This window comes from Triturus cristatus, chromosome 10 (assembly GCF_964204655.1).
Source record: "Triturus cristatus chromosome 10, aTriCri1.1, whole genome shotgun sequence".
Taxonomy (NCBI): Eukaryota; Metazoa; Chordata; class Amphibia; order Caudata; family Salamandridae; genus Triturus; species Triturus cristatus.
In genome coordinates, this window is record NC_140593.1 from 379,109,119 (window position 1) to 379,128,412 (window position 19,294).

Below are 19,294 nucleotides of genomic sequence, written 5' to 3' on the forward strand. Positions count from 1 at the left end.
CAGCGGCTAGATTACGTCTCTACCAGATAATGCGTTACCAAATGTAAGTAACTTGTTAATCTGATTCAGACATCTAGCCCCGGGTTCCTTACATTAGAAAAAATACCCCAGAAATACAATCTGTGGAGGAGGGACTGCGGACAAGTTTAGACCAGGAAGTCCTGCAGGGCAAAGCAGTCAAACAAAGTCTGTCCCTGCGGACTGGACTGTTCAGGCACTAATGCTTAGTGAACGTGAGCAAAAATGCACAAGTTGCTGCCTGACAAATGTCAAGTACTGGAACGCCACGTTGCAATGTTGTGGTCGCAGCCTTAGCTCTGGTGGAATGAGCTCTTAAGCTTTAAGAGGCTGTTTCTTGGCAAGAGTGTAGCAAATATGGATGTAAAGGACGACCCATCACGAGATAGATCGCTTCTGCACTGCACAACCTTTCTTTGATCTAATGTACCCCTCGCAATGTTGGTAGTCCACCCGGAACTCTTTAATGCGGTCAGGGTAGAACGACAACACTCTTTTTGGGTCAAGACGGAGGAGTCACTCCTCTTTAGGTGCAGAGAGGCATAGAAAGCGGGCAAGGTGACTGATTGCCTCATGTGGAATGGTGTTATCACTTTTGGTAAAGATAAAGCCCTAGTGTGAAGCACCAACTTATCAGGGAATATGGTCAAGTAAGGAGGCTTGGATGACAGAGCCTGCAATTCACTCACCCTCCTGGTAGACGTTATTGCCACTAAAAGGCTGTGTTGATGGAAAGCAGCCAGAGCAGGCAGTTGTGCAGAGGTTCCAACGGAGCGCACATCAGGAAGGGGAGAACCAAATGAAGGTCCCACAGATGTATTATGCAAAAGAAACAATTGATGGACGGAATGCTGGTCAAAGCAAACATTCACCCCCAGTCACAAGGATCTGGGTTAAATCCACCATTCTTTTGCTCACCACACCAGCCCAGTTTGGACCCAGCCATATGCAAATCAGTCTTGACCCTGTTCCTTGTGGGAACAGTCCAGCCCGAACTGCCAAGTCAGGTCCTCCCTGGACCAGAAACAAGCATCCTGGGACCGGTTTCTGGGCATCACCCGTCATCAGCCAGGCTAGCTTGAATCCAGTGGTGTAGAAAGCACGGGACCCACGTCTGGGCATACCCAACCCACTTAGGGCGACATATGCAAAAGAAACAATTGATGGACGGAATGCTGGACAATGCAAACATTCACCCCCAGTCACAAGGATCTGGGTTAAATCTATCATTCTTTTGCTCCCCACACCACCCCAGTTTGGACCCAGCCATATGCAAATCAGACTTGACCCTGGTCCTTGTGGCAACAGTCCAGCCCGAACTGCCAATCCAGGTCCTCCCTGGACCGAAAACAAGCATCCTGGGACCGGTTTCTGGGCATCACCCGTCATCAGCCAGGCTAGCTTGAATCCAGTGGTGTAGTGAGCACAGGACCCACGTCTGGGCATACCCTTCCCACTTAGGGTGACATATTCAAAAGAAACAATTGATGGACGGAATGCTGGACAATGCAAACATTCACCCCCAGTCACAAACAGAGGTATTATAAATAGGGCAGGTAGGAACATTATTACTAGCCCCTTAAGAAGTATTATGTTGCTTACCCAGTAAGCATCTGTTGTTGGCATGAGGGAATAAGACTGGTAACTTAACTGATTGATTATGAAAAGCAGAAACCACTTTTGGAAGGAATTTTGGGTTGGTGCGAAGAACTACTCTATCTTTATTATGCTGAAAGAAGGTTTCTTCTAAGGTTAATGCTTGTACTTCACCAACTCTCCTTAATGAAGTGATAGCAATGAGGAATGCAACCTTCCAAGAAAGAAACTGTAATGGACAATTGTGTAATGGCTCAAAAGTTGGACCTATGAGTCTTGTAAGCACAATGTTCAGATTCCAAACTGGTGCAGGAGGTACTCTGGGTGGTATTACTCTTTTAAGGCCCTACATAACGGCTTGAACTACTGGAACCTTGAATAAAGATAAATGTGGTCTGTTTTGCAAGTATGTGGCTACTGCCACAAGGTGCAATCGAATGGATGTGTAAGCTAGGCCAGCTCGCTGTAGATGCAAAAGGTAACAAATAATATTTAGGATAGAGGCATCTAGCAGATCAATATTGTTGCTTTTACAATATACAACAAATATTTTCCATTTTGCTGCATGACATGCTTTAGTGGTACGCTTTCTTGATTCTTTAAGAATTGTCATACAATCTGGTGGCAAATTTACGTTTCCAAACTCTATGACTTCAGGAGCCAAATTGCTAGATTGAGTTCCTTGGGATTTGGGTGTCTGATTTCTCCATAGTTCTGAGTGAGAAGGTTAGAATTGAGATGCAGCTTTTGATGTGGAACCACTGATAGTTTCAATAGTGTGGTCAACCATGGTTGCTGGGGCCATGTGGGAGCCACTAAGATTAGTGTGAGCGATGTTTGCCTGAGCTTACGAACCAGAAATTGAAGGAGTTGGAGAGGCTGAAAAGCGTAGGCAAATATCTCTGACCAATTAATCCATAGGGCATTGCCTTTGTTTGGATAGAGGGTGTGGGAACCTAGAGACGAAGTTTGGGCATTTTGAGTTGTCCCCCTGTGGTGGACAACTCAAAATGCCCAAACTGTTTGTGGGAATCCCAATTCTTGAAAGTATGGAAGGAGAACTTGGGGATGAAGTTCCCACTCGTTTATTTGTTGCTGCATCCTGCTGATGAGGTCGGCAATTTGATTGTTCACTCCTGGGAGGTGCTCTGCCAGAAGATGGATTGCCCACGCCAAATGGTATGAGAGAGGCGGGACAGTTGCAGAGCATGTGTCCCCTCTGTTTTCGTACACAGTACATAGCAGTCATATTGTCCGCGCATATTGTCCGTGCGGACGAAGACAACTTTCTCATTGAGGTACGACTGGAAAGCTTTTAGTGCTAGATACACAGCTAGAAGCTCTAGATAGTTGATTTGAAGATGTTTGTACTTGCTGTGCTATAGACCTCGAATTGTTAAATTGTGGACATGGGCACCCCAACCTGCGATCTGTGGAACAGGGTTGATGAAGGGCCTTTTTGATAAGTTTTGCATGTTCCACCACTGCAGAGAGCGATGAGTGCGGCTGTCTACCAACACTAGATCTATTAATTGACCCTGAGACTGACTTCAATGACGTACTAAGCACTTTTTTTTTTAAAACAGTTTTATATAGCGCAAACTTGACCCGAAAGTATAGGGTATCAGAGCGCTTTACATAGCACCAGTTGCGTTTCATGAGAACACATTAAATTTTTTTTGTTAGGCAGGGGGAGAAATAGTGATTTGCCCAGAATCACAGGATGTTCAGCGCAATTGCCGAGACTCTAACCCAGTTCCCCAGATTCAGGGGTCGACTGCGCTAGCCGTTAGGCCAACTCCTCTCCTCTTGTAAGAGACACAGGTGTAATCTTGCATGAGTCACTATTGCAATGCATGATGCCATCATTCCTAATAGTTGCAGGAAAGTCTTGATTGCCAAGTATTGGTTGGTTTGAAACTGTAGTAACAGAGTTTGAATATTTCGAAATCTGTCTGTATTGGGAGAGGCTAGACCTGTGTGAGTGTTTAGAGTCGATCCCAGATAGGACTGTATCTGCAGAGGCTGAAGATTAGACTTTTGCGTGGTGACCGTAAAACCCAATTGGTGGAATAGGTCTAATTAAGTCTGAGTGTGCTGTAAACACTTTTGGTGTGTGCTGGCTTTGACAAAACAATTGTCTAGATATGGAAAGACATGAATTTATGGTCTTTTGAGATGAGCTACCACTACTGCTAGACATTTTGTGAACACTCTGGGAGCAGTAGTTACTCCAAATGGGAGTACCTTTAACTGATAGTGTTTTTCTGCCATCACAAATCTGAGATAATTGCGATGTGCTGGGTGATCATGAATGTAAAGTATGCACCTCTTAAGTCCTGTGTGGACATAAAATTGCCTTGTTGTAGAAAGGAAGCACTTGTTGAAGCGCAACCATATGGAAATGTTTTGACAGTATGTAGAGGTTTAACATCCTTAGGTCCAAAATTGGTCTTAAGGACCTGTATTTTTGGGGGATTAGAAAGTACAAAGAGTAACCCCTGAACCTTGGTACTGTAATGGAACTTGTTCTCTGCATCCCTTTCTTAAAAGAGCTAGTACCTCCTGTCTGAGGAGTTGTAGGTGCTACGACGAGAGTTTGTGAGTGCGAGGTGGAAAATTGGGAGTATTGCTGGTGAGCTCCAGGCAATAACCATGTTGGATAAAGTCTAGTACCCATTTGTCTGATGTTATGGATTGCCAAATGGGGAAACATTTTTGAAGTCTTCACCCAACAGGTGTTAAATGATCGGGGGAAATGTAGGCAAGTCACTGCTTATTAGGGGAAGGGGAGTTGCGCGTTGTAATGCTCTTACCCCTACTCTTGAAATTGTTTCCTCTGTACCCTGCTCTATGGAAACCTCTAGAGGGAGAGGGTTGTGTGTTTGATTCATAAGAGGAAGCATTAGGGTCTGGGGATGAACTTTTGGACCCTCCACTATAAAACGAGCAGCAAAAGGAGCCTCTGTTTGATGGGGACTGTAGCGCTCCCATGGATTTCGCCACATCTGTGTCTTTTTTCATTTTTCATAGGGTCTCATCTACTTGCGGTCCAAAGAGATGTTGTTTATTGAAAGGGGTATTTAAAATAGACTGCTGAACCTCCGGTTTAAAACTTGAAATTCTAAGCCAAGCATGTCGTCTTAGGAGAATGCTGATGTTAATTCCCCTTGCTGCAGTTTCAGCAGCATCTAATGGAGGAATTAGATAGGAGTTTGCCCTCTTGTACTAACACCCTTTTACCTAATGCACTGATCAATTTAGACTCTTTGTCTGAGGGAGGTGCATCAGCAGAGGTCTGTGAGTTTGCTCTCTTACGAGCATTAGAGACTACTGGTGAGTCTAAAGGCAACTGTAACTTAGAAAACATGGGATCAGATAATGGGGGGGGTTATATTTTTGTGTGATGTAACTCCATGATAAGCTGCTGCTCTTGAAATCAGCTCTTGATAAGCTACATTGTCATTTGGAGGTGATTGCTTTGCAGGGTACAAATCAGGATCATTATCCATGGGTGGATCAATATTATAGTCATCCCATTGATCTACCTGTAAATGACTATTGCCATTGTCATCATCATCCCCTATATCATGCTGTGTATGAGGAGACCCCTGAGGTGTTATGCTTACAGGATCTGAGACTGGCAATTGTGGTAGTGGAGAAGATGGTGGAGGTGATTGTGGATTAGGATGAAAAGGGCTCGTAGCCATGTCCTACTTTTTCTTGAGAGGAATGTTATAACTAGGGTCCTCTGAACTAAAATTCCTTTTGGAAGGTGTTTTTGCTAAAATATGTCCAGTATCTGGATTGATGTAGATTTTCTTCTGCTTAGGGTCTAATTTCTCTTTCATAAGGTCTAGGATCGATTCAGGTGGCTTTGGGAGGCCCTTTTCTTTAATTTCGGCACAGAATTTCAGTGCCGAAGCAGAATTTTCTTTTTTGTCCTTCGGAGCGGAAGGTTTCGGTTCAGAACCTGACTTGACTTTTGGAGTGTAATGTTTTAGTTCCGAAGACGACATTTCTCGACTCGGTCCCGAGCCAGAAGGCTTGAATGGTTGTTTCGGTGCCGGGTCCGAGGGAGGGGCGTCGGAAACATATCGGTGGTCGAAGGGAGTTTGTCGGGTAAAGGGGCTTTAGTACTCACGGTACCCAGTCCCGGTAAAAGGTCTTCGGACTCCAACAAAATTTCCAGCTCGCAATCCGGTTCTGGGATAGAGAAGGCTTTTTCTTCTTCCGCTGCCGACACTTCAACCTCTTCATGTTCGGTTTCTTCTCCAAAGATACCCAGAGTATGTTGGATGCTTTGTCGCTGCATTTCTTTTCGTTGAGCCGGACGATCCCTTAGTCTTTTTAATGGGAACGACCGAGAAGCCTCACAATCTTCTTCCTTGTGTTCCAGTGAGAGGCACAGGTTACAGACTTTATGTAGATTGGTGCAAAGGTACTTGGAGTGGCACAGAGGACAAAATTGAAAAGCAGTCCGTTCCATCGGCAGAAGGCTGGATGACACGGCTAGGCCCGAAAGCCACCCACGATGTCTTTGGCCAAAGAAAGAGAGTTTCCCTATCGATTCGATACGCGGAGGCTAGGGAAATGAGTATAGTAACAATACCATCGAGGGTACAGTGGATTGCGCACCAAGGAGAACCCAAAGGATGGTTTTAAACCGGTGCGCAGCAGTAAACGTCCAAACCCGATGGCGGAAAGAAAGCAATCTAACAATGGAGTCGATGCCCATGCACACTATCACCGAAAGGAGGAGTCCGTCACCTTACCTTGTGACTGGAAAAGACTTCTTTGAAGAAAAACAACTTGCAAACATCCGGACCCAACGCTAGATGGCATGAGTATGCAAAGCATGTGTATCTACAGCAAACATGCCTCAAACATCTGTTTACAATAAGGGATTTACATAAAGAGGGTTGATCTGGCACCCTTAAGAAGGCAGACAAGGCCGAAAGATACCCTTTCACAGTGCGCAGAGCCCTGCTGGGCAAGGGTCAAAATAAAGAGAAGGACTTGAGAGAGGGAAGTAGAAAGAGGATCAATAGAATGTTCTGTACAATATTTTACAAATTTCTGCCACCGGCACACGTTCAAGTCTTGGTAGAGGGACACCTGGCTGGTAAAATTACATCACAGACTTTGGGAGGAAAATCGAATGCTGTTAACTGCCGCCACTCAATCTCCATGCAAGAAGGCGTTGAGTTGGGGGCATGGTCTGGCCACGAAGGAAGATAGCCACTTGATCCCAGAGCTCCGCGCGGAGACGGGTCCTGCACGGCGGTAACGGCACCAATAGCATAGCGGGGGCTCGATGACCTGCCTCCCTGCCTCACCTGCAGCGTGGGAATCCTGCTCCCTGACCCTCGACAGCCACTGAAGCCCAAATGGCAGTACCAGTATCTCCCAACATGGCTCACAGTGGTGTGCCGCTGCAGGCCTAGAGGTGGGCGAGGAGCCACGATTTGTGGTACGCAGCGCTCTCGATTTGCTTCTACCCCTGCAGTGACCTACACCTTGGCCAACGGCTGGCCGTACTCTGACGACAAGGGCAATTGGATACCCGTGACGCAGCGATCCAGGTGCACTGCCATCGGGCCTAGAGCCACCTGTGCAGCCCCAGCCCACAGAATTATTTGTGCATCAGACACAAAGGGCCTCCGAGGGGTTTTATCACACTTGCGGTGCCCCCGGACCACTTCTCCTCCTCAGCTGCCAACCGGCGCAACGCTGGCTACAGGGGAAGCCAAAGTCCCTGGAAAACAAAGCACAGCGAAATCCGCGCATGGTCATTGGGTCTGGAGCCCTGTGTGAAGCCCCGGCCAACGGAGCTGTGGTGTCCCCGGCTCCAGGGGCCTTTGTGGGAAACCACCACACAGCTGCCTCCTGACCCCTCCTGGGTCTCTGGATGAGACGGGCCTAGCGCCTGGCTTCGCTGGCCTGCCTACGTGACATGACTACCTCATCACCTGCAACAACCGGGGCCTTTGCCAAGTGGGCACCACTTAACTCTATGCCATGGCCGCCCCATGACACTCCCTGACGCAGCGGTCCACTCCGGATACTGCAGCAGGAAGGCCTAGAGGGTCAGGCCTGGTCGACATGGAGTCTCCATGGTCTGGTCTTGTCTGCGCCAGCCCGACAGGACCACTCAGTCCCCTGGTCAGCTCCCGGACCTGCTTACCCAAGTTGGAGTGAGGCTGAGCCGCCTCAAATTTTTCTGAACAGAGTTACGGCTCACTGGATACACCCCACTCCTCTACACCGTCACCTGCTTGGTCACTGAGCTCACCCTCACTCCCCCGGGTCACGCTTCAGACCTAACACTGTGCTTGATCAGACTGACCTTTCTTCCTTGCGCCACACACTACTTGAACACCCCGACTAACGAGCCCCTCTACTGCAAGGTCTCCGGTCTCTTCCCGGCATACTGTCATACAGTCTCTGCAAGCCAACGTGCGTCGGCCAACTGGGAACAGACGAGGAAAGCGTCGCAGGGGCCAGCACTGCACTGCCCACAAGCCCCCCACCCCGGCTGGATCTGGCACACGGGTGAACCAGGAGGTACATTCCAACTGTGGAAGGATGTCTTCAGGCAAGTCCAAGGGCAAACCAGCACAACAACTCCTCTTCACTGAAGCCCTCCTCCAGACTCGCCTATGGCTAACCCAAGGGGAAATGCGCTCCCGGAGGCCAGCCAGCCTCAGCCCCCCCACAAGCAGTGCACAGGATACCACCATGGAATGCATCCTCCAGGAAACCAAAGCAGTGGCACGCCGGTTGGAGGGCATGGACGTGAACATTTCTGCATGGACATTGCGGGATTCTAGGCACACGCAGTGCGGCTGGAACAGTGTAGTGAGGTAGTTGAAGAACGCCTGAATACCCTACCGTAGCGGGACCAAGAACTCCTATCAAGCATAGTAAACTCATCAACTTGGAGAATCGGAGCTGGGGGACAATGCCAGGTTTTTTTTGCTTCCTGAGAACACAGAGGGGCCTGATGCAAAGTCTTCCCTCAGAGACTCTCCCGAAGCTCACTGTTCTCGTCTTCGCCCACCCTCCCCCGAGAAACAACAGGCCCACCATATCGGCCTACCACACAGGGACTCCTCTACGTGCCTTTGACCTCACATCACATGCTTCCTGTGGCACGCACAAGCCCAGCAACTACTGTCAGCTGCCGGCTCGCATGGTCCTAATGTCCACAAGGGCCAAGAGGTTCGAATTGCAGCGGATTTCTCATAAGAGACCAATAACCGCCACAAGGCCTTCCTCTCCCTCCAGCTAAGGACGGGCCTCAAAGGAATTCTTTGACCCAGAGGATCTGCGCCTCTGCCTCGACAGACTCTCTCAACAGGACATGGACTCTGCCTCAACCATAGCCACTAGAACCCACAACTCGGCACAGGCATTCCTATCCGACCCCCCCGGTGGGCAACGGCGGACCAACAGTGGATCTCGACACCAGGGCTGGGATCGAGACAGGGCGGCACGCTGCCAAGGCTATAGGGGCTTTCTAAATGTGTTAACTGTTGATTAATTCTGCATTTACGCTATGTGCTATACACCCCTTAGTCACAGCCCTCCCTTCGAGTGCAATGTTTACCTTCAACGCATGCTGCAGGGACAGGTTGGCAATCCGGGGCGGCACTAAGGCCCCCCCTTTCTCCAACCACCCTACATGCTCGGCCAGCCTGCTATTGCTTCCTCTGCTCTTGGCCACACTGTCGCTTTGTTTCCTGCTGGGAGCTCTGCTGTCCCATAGTCCCTGGCTCCTGGAACCGTGCATCCGTCCAGACCCCGAGTACCCCCACTTCCCCCGTCCCCCCCATTCGAGCCTGCCCGCGCATACTACCCTCCCACTGTCGGGGATGCCTCACCCACACTGCTGCAATCCTGCTACTAGCAACCGCCATGTGCCCTGTTCATCTGATCCAAAGCACCCTCTGGCCATGGAGCCATGCTCTACTGTGCAGCCCCATCTCCTACAAGGACAGTGCACCTTCGTATCCTAGCACACCCACGGCATACTGGCCATGCGCATACCTGCTACCCCCACCCAGGGTCTTCCCGTAGAGCATCTAACTATCATTGCTCTCTTCCATCAGCGAGCACACCATACCCCCGCCCACCCACACATGTATCCGGCTCCCGGCCGGACTGCCCTGCCTGCCAGAAGGGGCCCCCTCCCTTGATGCACCGTCTCTGCAAATCTAGACCCACGGTACACACTCAGTGTTCCTTATACTGCGCCTCATTGTATCAGCCTTTCCTTCCCCTTACCTCTCATCACTCTCCACCCCACCTCGCCCCATTGTAGCTCACATACTTAGCACTAGCAATACGCGACCCGTGTCGGATGGAACCCTTATGGGAGCCCCCATGCGTGCCAGTGTATTGACTGTCCGCCCTCCCCCCTCACCTAAAAGCCCTCCCCCCCCAGACTTTATCCATTCCCCACCATCACTATCTACCCACCCGATTCCATCCCCAGGGCTCCATCTAGTCCTAACTCCCCCTGCACACTCCTCCACACCCTGATACCGCCCAACGACCACTTCGCCTCTCCACACACACACCCTCTACACCCCTGAACGCCTCTCCACCCATGCTTCTCCCGCTTCACTCTTCGTGCCTGGTCCCACCCCTCGGTGTCCCACCGTAACCCACTATTGCTATGGACCTTCTGAACACTTATGTCTGTCTCCCCAGCATACCACCCACTAAGCATTCTCTAGTGGAATGTCAACAGCCTCACACACTACATCAATTGGAAAAAAGTGCTCTCTCATCTCCAGGTGAAGAGGGTGGCTGTGGCTCTCCTTCAAGAGACCCACTTAGCCTGGAATGCAAAAAGCTGCGGCGTGATTGGGTGGGTAGAGTGATACACAGCAGCATTACAGCGTCGTCAACTACTGAGAGTGGTATGCCTCATAAGCGCGGGTAGCCATCCTCATTAGGAAATCCCTACCTATCACAGTCAAGAAAACATTGTTGGATCAGGCTGGCAGATATGCGTTCGCCAAATCGCAATTTGGGGACAGGTCCCTCAGTGTAGGTTCGGTGTACGCTCCAACGGAGAAAAAACTCCCCCTCCTTCTCCAAATAAACCGCCTGCTTGTAGAGATTGGGCCTCGCAGTATGTCATTGGAGGGGACTGGAACCTCACCCTAGACGCTGTTCTGGACAGGACAGGACCCCTGGACAGAAACAATGACTTGGACAGAGTCATCCTGGGAGACGTGACCTCGGACCATGGTTTGGTGGACCACTAGCATCTGTGTCAATCGGGAGACAAGGAGTACACATTTCTCTCACCGGTCCATTGCACACAATTTAGGCTGGACTACTTCCTCATCTCCTAAAGAAGGAACAGTGGCTCTCGTCAGAGTCCTGAATATTAGAAGCTGTGCTGTCTGACCACTCCCCAGTTCTCCTCTCTTGATGTGGGCCTAGCCTCACCAGGACACAAACCAAGGCGCCTGAAAATACGGCGCTATTGCACCCCCCGTGGCAAATCTCAATTTAAAGCCCATGTCTCCACCTACATGTCAGACAACAGGGACTCGGTAGACTCCCATTGAACCCTGTGGGCTACCGCGAAGGCAACAATACGGGGGCAACTTATGAGAGATGCTGCGGAATCCAATAAGCAAGCGACTCTCCGTCTGACCGAATTGGAGGGGCAGATAGCCAAACTTACCCGCCTTTACTCCTCTCACTACACCCTGCCCAACCGCCGACGCCTGGAACAAGCGCGCATAGCCATCAATAGCCTTTTCACCTTGAAGGCTGAATACGCTCTTCAGCGCCTGAAAGGGCAACACTACAAGCAAGGCGAGAAGGCGGGTTGCCTACTGGCGGCCCAACTGAGACAAGGGAAGGCCGCCAAGGCCATATGCTCGAAGAATGGAGACACCCTCACCCAACCACAGGACATCGTCAATTAATTTGCCTCGTTTTACAAGACACTGTACTCCCCAGAGGTACCGGCGACTGCGGACCGCGTGGCTGCCTTCTTTGAAAGCGTGCCCTCCCCTGCTAATCGGACAAGGTTAGGGAACTACTGACTGGGGACATTAACAAAGAAGAGATAGAGCTAGCCATCTCCAAATTGCCGTACAACAAGGCCCCGGGTGAAGAAGGCTTCAGCCACGGAATTCTATGGATGGTCGGGCAAAGAGGGAGTCGACTCCCTGCATGCTGTGTTCCAGGAGGCAGAACAGACGCCTCATTGGGACCTCTCTCCAACAGAGCGATGATCGCAGTCCTCCCCAAACCAGGGAGGGACCCGTTATTATGTGGCAGCTACAGGTCCTTCTCCCTGTTGAATGGCGATATTAAAATGCTTGCCAGAGTCTTGGCGTCATGCCTTTGCAAAGTCATACCTTTCCTGAAGGTATGATTTTGCCCGGTCCAAAGCCAACACAGGTTGGCTTTGGACCGGGCCACTCCTCTAGAAATCACAAGATAACTGCGGGGGTTTCATCTCAGATCCTTTCCCCATCCAAAGGGGCACTCACTCTCCTCCCTCCTGGCTATGGAACCCCTTGCCTCTGCTATTCGCCAATCACATCTTATTACAGGAATCTCCCTTGTGGGCAGTCTGCCCAAAATGTACCTATATGCTGATTATGTACTGCTCACCCTCATAGACCTCCAACACTCCCTGCCGGCCCTCCTGAAGGTGATAGACGGCTTCACGGCACTATCCAGTTACAAAATAAACAGGGATAAGAGCGTGGCCCTGCCGCTCTCCTCCGGCACCATGAAAGCGCCAATCCACGGCTAACCTTTCCGCTGGCAGCCCTCACATTTCCAATACTTGGGGATCCTGGTCAATAAAGGGCTAGTCGGACAATATGGACCCCCTGATAGCCCAGATGAAAAGGGATTTTGAGAAATGGTCCCTTCTGGGGTTTTCCATGAGGGGCAGGGTACAAGCAGTGAGAATGGTCACCCTACCATGCTTCACTTACACACTGGGCATGCTCCCCATGTTGGTGATTTAGCCTCCCTCCGCACCATTGACTTGCTGATTGGGTCCTTCGTGTGGTGCTCCTGGCGGCCCTGGCTAGCTGCATCCAAGCTCATGGCACACCGCTCATGTGGAGGCTTGAATCTACCATCCGTAGAGCACTACGCTCTAGCCATCAACCTATCACAACTTGCATACCTGCTTCCCAGAGCCCCAGATCCCCTACACTGGACCCTTACGGAGAGATTGCTCCTCTCTAGCGGTGAGGGAGGGAGCCTCCTCTATGGGTGTCAAACCCCTCAGCCGCACCCCCACACCCTGTAATACAAGCTACACAAAAGGCCTGGCTACGTGCCCTATGCCTCTTCGGCATGGACCCCCACTTGCATGCTAAGGCATCGTTGTGGGACAATTTGGGTCTACGTATAGATGGGCGACCTCTACACTGGACCTCTTGGATGGAAGAGGGCATTCACACCCTGGACCAAATTCTGCATGACAAGGGTTTGAAATCCTTCGACCGGCTGAGGGAGTAATTCGGTCTCCAGCCGCGGCAAGCATGGCACTACCTGCATCTGCAGTCCTGCTTGTGGCACTGCTTGAGCCCACACCCCTGGTCCCTATTATAACCACCTCTGGTGGGATAGCGGACTACGTGGGGCCGACAACAGGGGGGTGAGGGGGGGGGGGCGATATCGGGGCAATATGGCATACTCTTAGGACACCTCTTCTGCCAACCTCTTCTACTCAGCCTCCGCATCAAATAGCAAGCCCTTCTCCAGATCACTCTGGAGGAGGAGGTCTGGTCGGACATCCTGGACGCCCTAGACAGGGGCACCCTGGAGGGTCTGATTGAAATTCTGCCTCTTTCAAACAAACCATGAGTGGCACCGCACACAGACAAAACTGAACAGGGTAGGAATCCTTCCCCATGCGAGCTGCTGGAGATGAGAGGATACTCGCTGCGATATCTCTCACGTCCTTTGCAAGTGTCCCTCAATCCGCTCCTTTTGGTCATATGTTGGGGATACCTTGGAGCATCCATGCCAATATGACTCCCTCTCTCCCTACGGTCATCCTCCTCCACGACACCGGGACATTCACAGACCTATCCCACCTGCAACATCGCATCCTCCATGTGGCCTTGGCCATAGTCAAGATACATATCTTCCGCCAATGGAGGCTGTCAGTGCCCCCATCCCCAGAGGACTGGACGGTGGCAATGATGCAAACAGCGTCACATGAACTAGTTACCTACAACCTACAAAACCAGGCAGTGGTGTTCACGCAGACATGGACTCCTTTCTTACAAGTGGATCCCTGAAGCATTGGATATCACCTTCGCCCTTCTTTTTTATCTTTCTGCATGCCCCCCAGTGCCCCACGATAGGCGTCCTTGCACACCGAGCAGCCAATCCACAACACGCCCATGGGAGGCCCACCTCCCCATCCTCCACTGCCCACTAGTCAGTGCCTTGTCGGACCCCTTCCCTGCTTCAGTCTTCTCCCCCCCCACCCCTCCTCCTCATCGCGGCCATCCCTCTTCCTTCCATTCCTCATGCCCCCGCCCTGATACTCTATAATATACACAAACCACTCCTTCTGTGGGAGAACCACCAAGGCAACCCTAGTCACCCTTTGCTCTACTGTGCGAAGCAGAGTCTATCATATCCCTCCCGCTAGACAGCAGGGGACCCTGCTGGTCCAGCCATCTGGGTCCAACCTCCCTTACCCCCTCCATCTAGCGTAAACCCCCCCCCCCGCCCCGCTTTAACTCCATCATTAACCAAAGGGAGCACATCCCTCTACCCCCCCACCCCTACCCAGACTGGAAACCTTGGCTCCCATTGTCCCCCCTTCATAGCAGGCCCAGGCAGATGACTCATCGACCCTTCACATCTAGAGGGACGCATCACAACGTTGTGAGGGGGGCTTGCTATGTACTACGGGTACCATACCTCCCCTCCGTATCCTCTTCCTCCCCCTTCCCCTTCTCCCTGATTGACTTGTATTGCATTATACTGACTGATGCTCCTAAATTGCATTATATTGTCTGATGCTCTCAAACTGTTATACCACACTGTGCAATTGTTATGTAAAGTTGTTACAATAACAAAAATTACAACACAAAAAAGGCGTAGAGTGGACAGGTTTGGGTGGAGGACCCTCCCCTGCTGCTGTGACACAAGATCCTCTCGAAGGAGCAGCCTGATCAGAGGATCAATGCTCAGTTGGAGAAGCTCAGGATACCAGACTCTCCGTGATTAGTTCGAAGCTATAAGAATGACTTGATGTTGGTCGCTCCTGATCTTCTTGAGCACTTTGGACAGGAGTGGTATTGGCGGAAAGGCATACAGGATGCTTGAGCTCCACTGGAGACGAAACGCATTGCCGAGCGAGTACTGCCTTGGAAACTCCAACACTCCAAACTGCTGACATTGGGTGTTCTTGGTGGTGCGCTTAGCCAGGAGGACGCATGTCGCAGTTCCTTACGCGCCCGAGATCCCTTTGCAGATGTGTGAGGCGTTGCCTCACGGGGGAGATTGGAGCCGGTTGTTGGCCTGGGAAGAGGCGGGAGTTATGGCACTAGGTGACCTTTAATCTTCTCCCTTTTGATGACCTTAGAGAGCGTCACGATCTCCCGTTGGGTGACTTCCTCTTGCATGCAGCTCTGACTGCGGCTGTCAGGAAACACTGGCGACAGGGACTGGTGGAGCCGGACACATCTCTCGCTTGTCATTATGTAGTGATGGCGGCGGGGACTTTTAAGGCGGTGACCTGCCTTTATCGGCGAATTACCTGTGATATGCGTCAACCCCTGACTGCACTGCGACTCAAGTGGGAGGCGGATCTGGGGGAACCCATTGCGGAAAAAACTTGGGAAGAAATCATGGAGCGGCCATGGAAATGTTCCCGAAATGCGCGTTTCCAGCTCATCCAGTTCTATGTCTTTCATAGGGCATACCTCACGCCTAGTAAAATAGCCGAGTATTTTGGGGGGTCGGATGCTTGCCCCCGTTGCGACCATGATGGGGCGAATTTTCTCCACATGTTCTGGGACTGCCCATGGGTGGGAGACTTTTGGCGGGAGGTGACGACTGCACTGTGGACTGTGACAGAGAGGGAGCTGGAGGTGGTACCGGGGGTCTGCTTGTTTCATTGGTTCCCGCACACTACTAAGACTAAGGTCACCAGCCGATTCATTGACCTGGGGCTGGTCCTGGCCAAACGGGAACTTACTTCCCATTGGAAGGCGAGGCAAGGGCCTATCTCTTGCGCTGGAATAGGGAAATGGTGAAGTGGGCAGGAAGCGAGGGGAACTATAGACTGTGTATGGCTCGGCGTAACGGAAGTGAGAAATCACAAGAAATGGCCCGGGCATGGGTGGGACTCCTGGAACTGTTCAAACAGCCAGCTGTAGACGACGAGGGGGATCCTGAGGAGGGGGATATGGCACGATACCCTTGAGACTTTCTCCATGTTCATGGGAATACAGGGCGAGGGGAGGACTCTGGACCCGGGATAAGCAGCTTCCTCCTGTGCTCTTGATACACTCACTGCTGTGCCCTGTGCGAGGGGAATCAGACAGGTGGTACGGGAGGCTTCATTGTCCACTTGACTACATTAAACACTGGCGACATTTTTGGGAGGGTGGTTGGGGTGGGGGGTTCCGTTGGGGGAGTTTTGACGGGGAGAGGGGTCTTTTGATTGTGTTACACCGTGGTAATGGATCACCCTTGTGGACGGGCTGCATTACTGCACGGACGCCTTATGAGAAGAGAGGTATGCCGTTGTGCCCCGATTGGCGGGCTGGTCGTTATCCTACATCCTGGCTTATCAGGGTAGCCAGTTAGCGGGCAGGGGGTTTGAATGTATTACCTTCTGATATTTAATAAAAGTCTGTTTAAAATTTTTTTTAAAAAAATTGTGTGTTCTTGGTGGAGGCGAACAGATCAAACCAAGGCTCTCTCCACTTCTGTAAGAGACCTTGTGCCACCTCAGGATGGAGAAGCCCTTCGTGATCAGCTAGGCATGGACGGCAGAGTTTGTCTGCCCTGGTGTTCAGAGAACTTCTAAGGTGTTGCAAAACCAGGGATATGCCCTGCTATTCCAGCCATGTCCAGAGACGAAGGGCCTCTTGACAAAGGGTCCAGGACTTCACCCTGCCCAGTTTGTTCCAGTACCACGTGGCGGTGGTGTTTTCTGTGAACACCTAAACCAGCTTTCCCTTGATGGAGGGAAGAAAAGCTTTCAACGCCAAGCGAATCACTTGGAGCTCCATCAAGATGCTTTGGAGTCCGGATTCCGCCAGAGACCAGAGTCCTCTGATCTCCACCTCTCCCATATGGCCGCCCCATCCCAGGAGTGATGCATCTGCCACAACTGTGAGATCTGGTTGGGAAAGGGGAGAGCATTCTGCCTCTGACCAAATCGTGGTTCATTAGCAACCACTGCAAATATTTTGCAGTTCCCTCCGAGATCTGGACCAAAACGGAGATATTCCCCATATGCTACGCCCACTGGAACTTCAGGTCCCACTGCAGAGCCCACATATGCCATCTGGCATGAGTCACTAGTAGGATGCAGGTAGCCATGAGGCTCAGCAGCCTCAGAGTCATTCTCAATGAAATCCATGATAGAGGCTGAAACATAGGTATTATAGCCTGAATATCCTAGACTCGCTGCTCGGGAGGATAAGCCCGAAACTGCACTGTGTCCCGAACAGTTCTGATACATGGGAGTGTCTGAAAGAAAGTCAGATGTGAGTTCAGCACGTTGATCGTGAACCTCAGCGAATGCAGGAGTCTGGAGTAGTCTTGAGGTGGGAGATAACAGCCTGGAGAGATCCTGACTTCAGCAGCCAGTCATTCAGAAAGGGGAGGATTGGCACCCCTGATCTGTGCAAATGAGCTGGGATCACCACCCTCACCTTGGTGAACACTTGGTAAGGCCAAAGGGGAGCACGAGGAATTGAAAGTGCTTGTGGTCTACCGTAAACTGTAGGTAACGCCGATGGGAAGGCAGGATGGGAATATGAAAGTAAGTGTCCTGCAAGTCCAACGCTACCATCCAGTCTTCTGGGTTCAGGGCAGACAATACCTGAGGCAAAGTGAGCATCTTTAACTTCTCCTTGTAGAGGAAGAGGCTGAGGGTTCTCAGATCTAACAGAGCAAAGCCCTCTGTTCTTTTTGGAGATCAGAAGGTAGCGTGAATAGCAACCCCTGCCTACTACTGAAACCGGAACCCTCTCTATGGCTCCCTTAGCTAAGAGAGCTGTGTCTTCCTTGCAGAGCAAGGCCAAATGATGCTCCGTCAACCGATCATGAGTAGGAGGCAAAGGAGAGGGGTGGATTTGAAGGGAAGGGAGTAGCCCTTTCGAATAATTTGTAACACCCATCTGTACGATGTTATGGACGGTCAGTGGGGGAGATAATGGCCAATTCTGCAACCAACTGGCTGCCCATGATATTGTAGGGCAAGATTAGGAGGGCTTAGAGGCTGCGGCTGCAGGGGGATTGATGGTTGTTGCTGACCTCCTGCTACCCGAGCCCTGGAGTCAGTATGAGCCTCGTCCTCACCCCCGCACAGACTGGGCAGCTTGCATGGGGCGGTGCCTGGAGTAGGGTTGGTGTGGTTAAAAAACACCTTCCCTAGCAATGAAAGGGGCAATGGGCAGACTGGGGTTGATGGGGGGCAACTGGGAGGCCCAAAGACTTGGACATAGTCCTAGCGTCCTTAAAGCACTCCAGCGCCGAGTCTGCCTGGTCTCAAAAGGGATGATTGCCATCAATGGGCATGTGCATGAGGGAAGCCTGGACATCACCTGAAAAGCCAAATATTCTCAGCCAGGCGTGTCGGCAAAGCGCCACTGTCGTCAAAGCAGCTCTGCCCAGTGAGTCGGTAGTATCCAAACCACACCAAATGGTAAACTTTGCTGCATCTCTCCCACGTTGTACTGCCTGGGAGAGGACGGCCGAGCTTCTGTGGCAGCACCTGTGTAACGTGTCCCTCAGACTGTGGGAGTAGCAGCCCAATAAGCATGCAGTATTTACCGGCTGCAATGCAAAGCTGATGGAAGAAAACATTTTCTTCCCCAAACTATCCAGCCTCTTAAATTCTCTGTCCAGGGGTGCAGCAAGGAATGCGCCATGGGACGTAGAGGTTTGGACTACCAAGCTCTCAAGGTGGGATGTTAAGTAAGGAAACTCAGGTCACCAGGGTGGTGGTGGCTGGCATTTGTCATGTTTACAGGAGTCCCTGTACTGGGCTTGGACCAGGTTCCCAGTAGGACATCATCAGTGATTCATAAAAAGGGAGCAAGGGTTCTGAAAAGGAAGCTCCTAGCTGCAGCACTTCTGTCAAGATGTTATTCTTGAATGCCACAGAGGGCAACTCAACATCCAGGACCTCAGCTGCCTTTTTCACCATGGAATAAGATGCTCCCTCCTCAATAGCCAAGGAAGGGGGAGAAAGCATACTAGTGTTTACCCGGCGTTCCTCACACCAGTCCATATCACATTCTAACTGGTATTCAAAAGGGTTTAGTGACCCCTTCCACTCTCCTCCCATGCCTAGCCCCCTCAGGAAATGGCTCAGGCTCTGACCTAGGACGCAAGGTCCTATCGGCTTATAGCGTTGGGGTACAGCCTCTTTATACTCTATGTTACATAGACTCGTAGAGTCTGCATGTCTCCA

General features: G+C 51.1%; 1 protein-coding gene across 12 annotated transcripts in view; it reads right to left on the bottom strand.

Moving 5' to 3' along the window:
* Positions 1-19,294, bottom strand: part of TAX1BP1 (Tax1 binding protein 1) — a 712,600-nt gene that overhangs the window by 117,994 nt on the left and 575,312 nt on the right. The window lies entirely within an intron of this gene.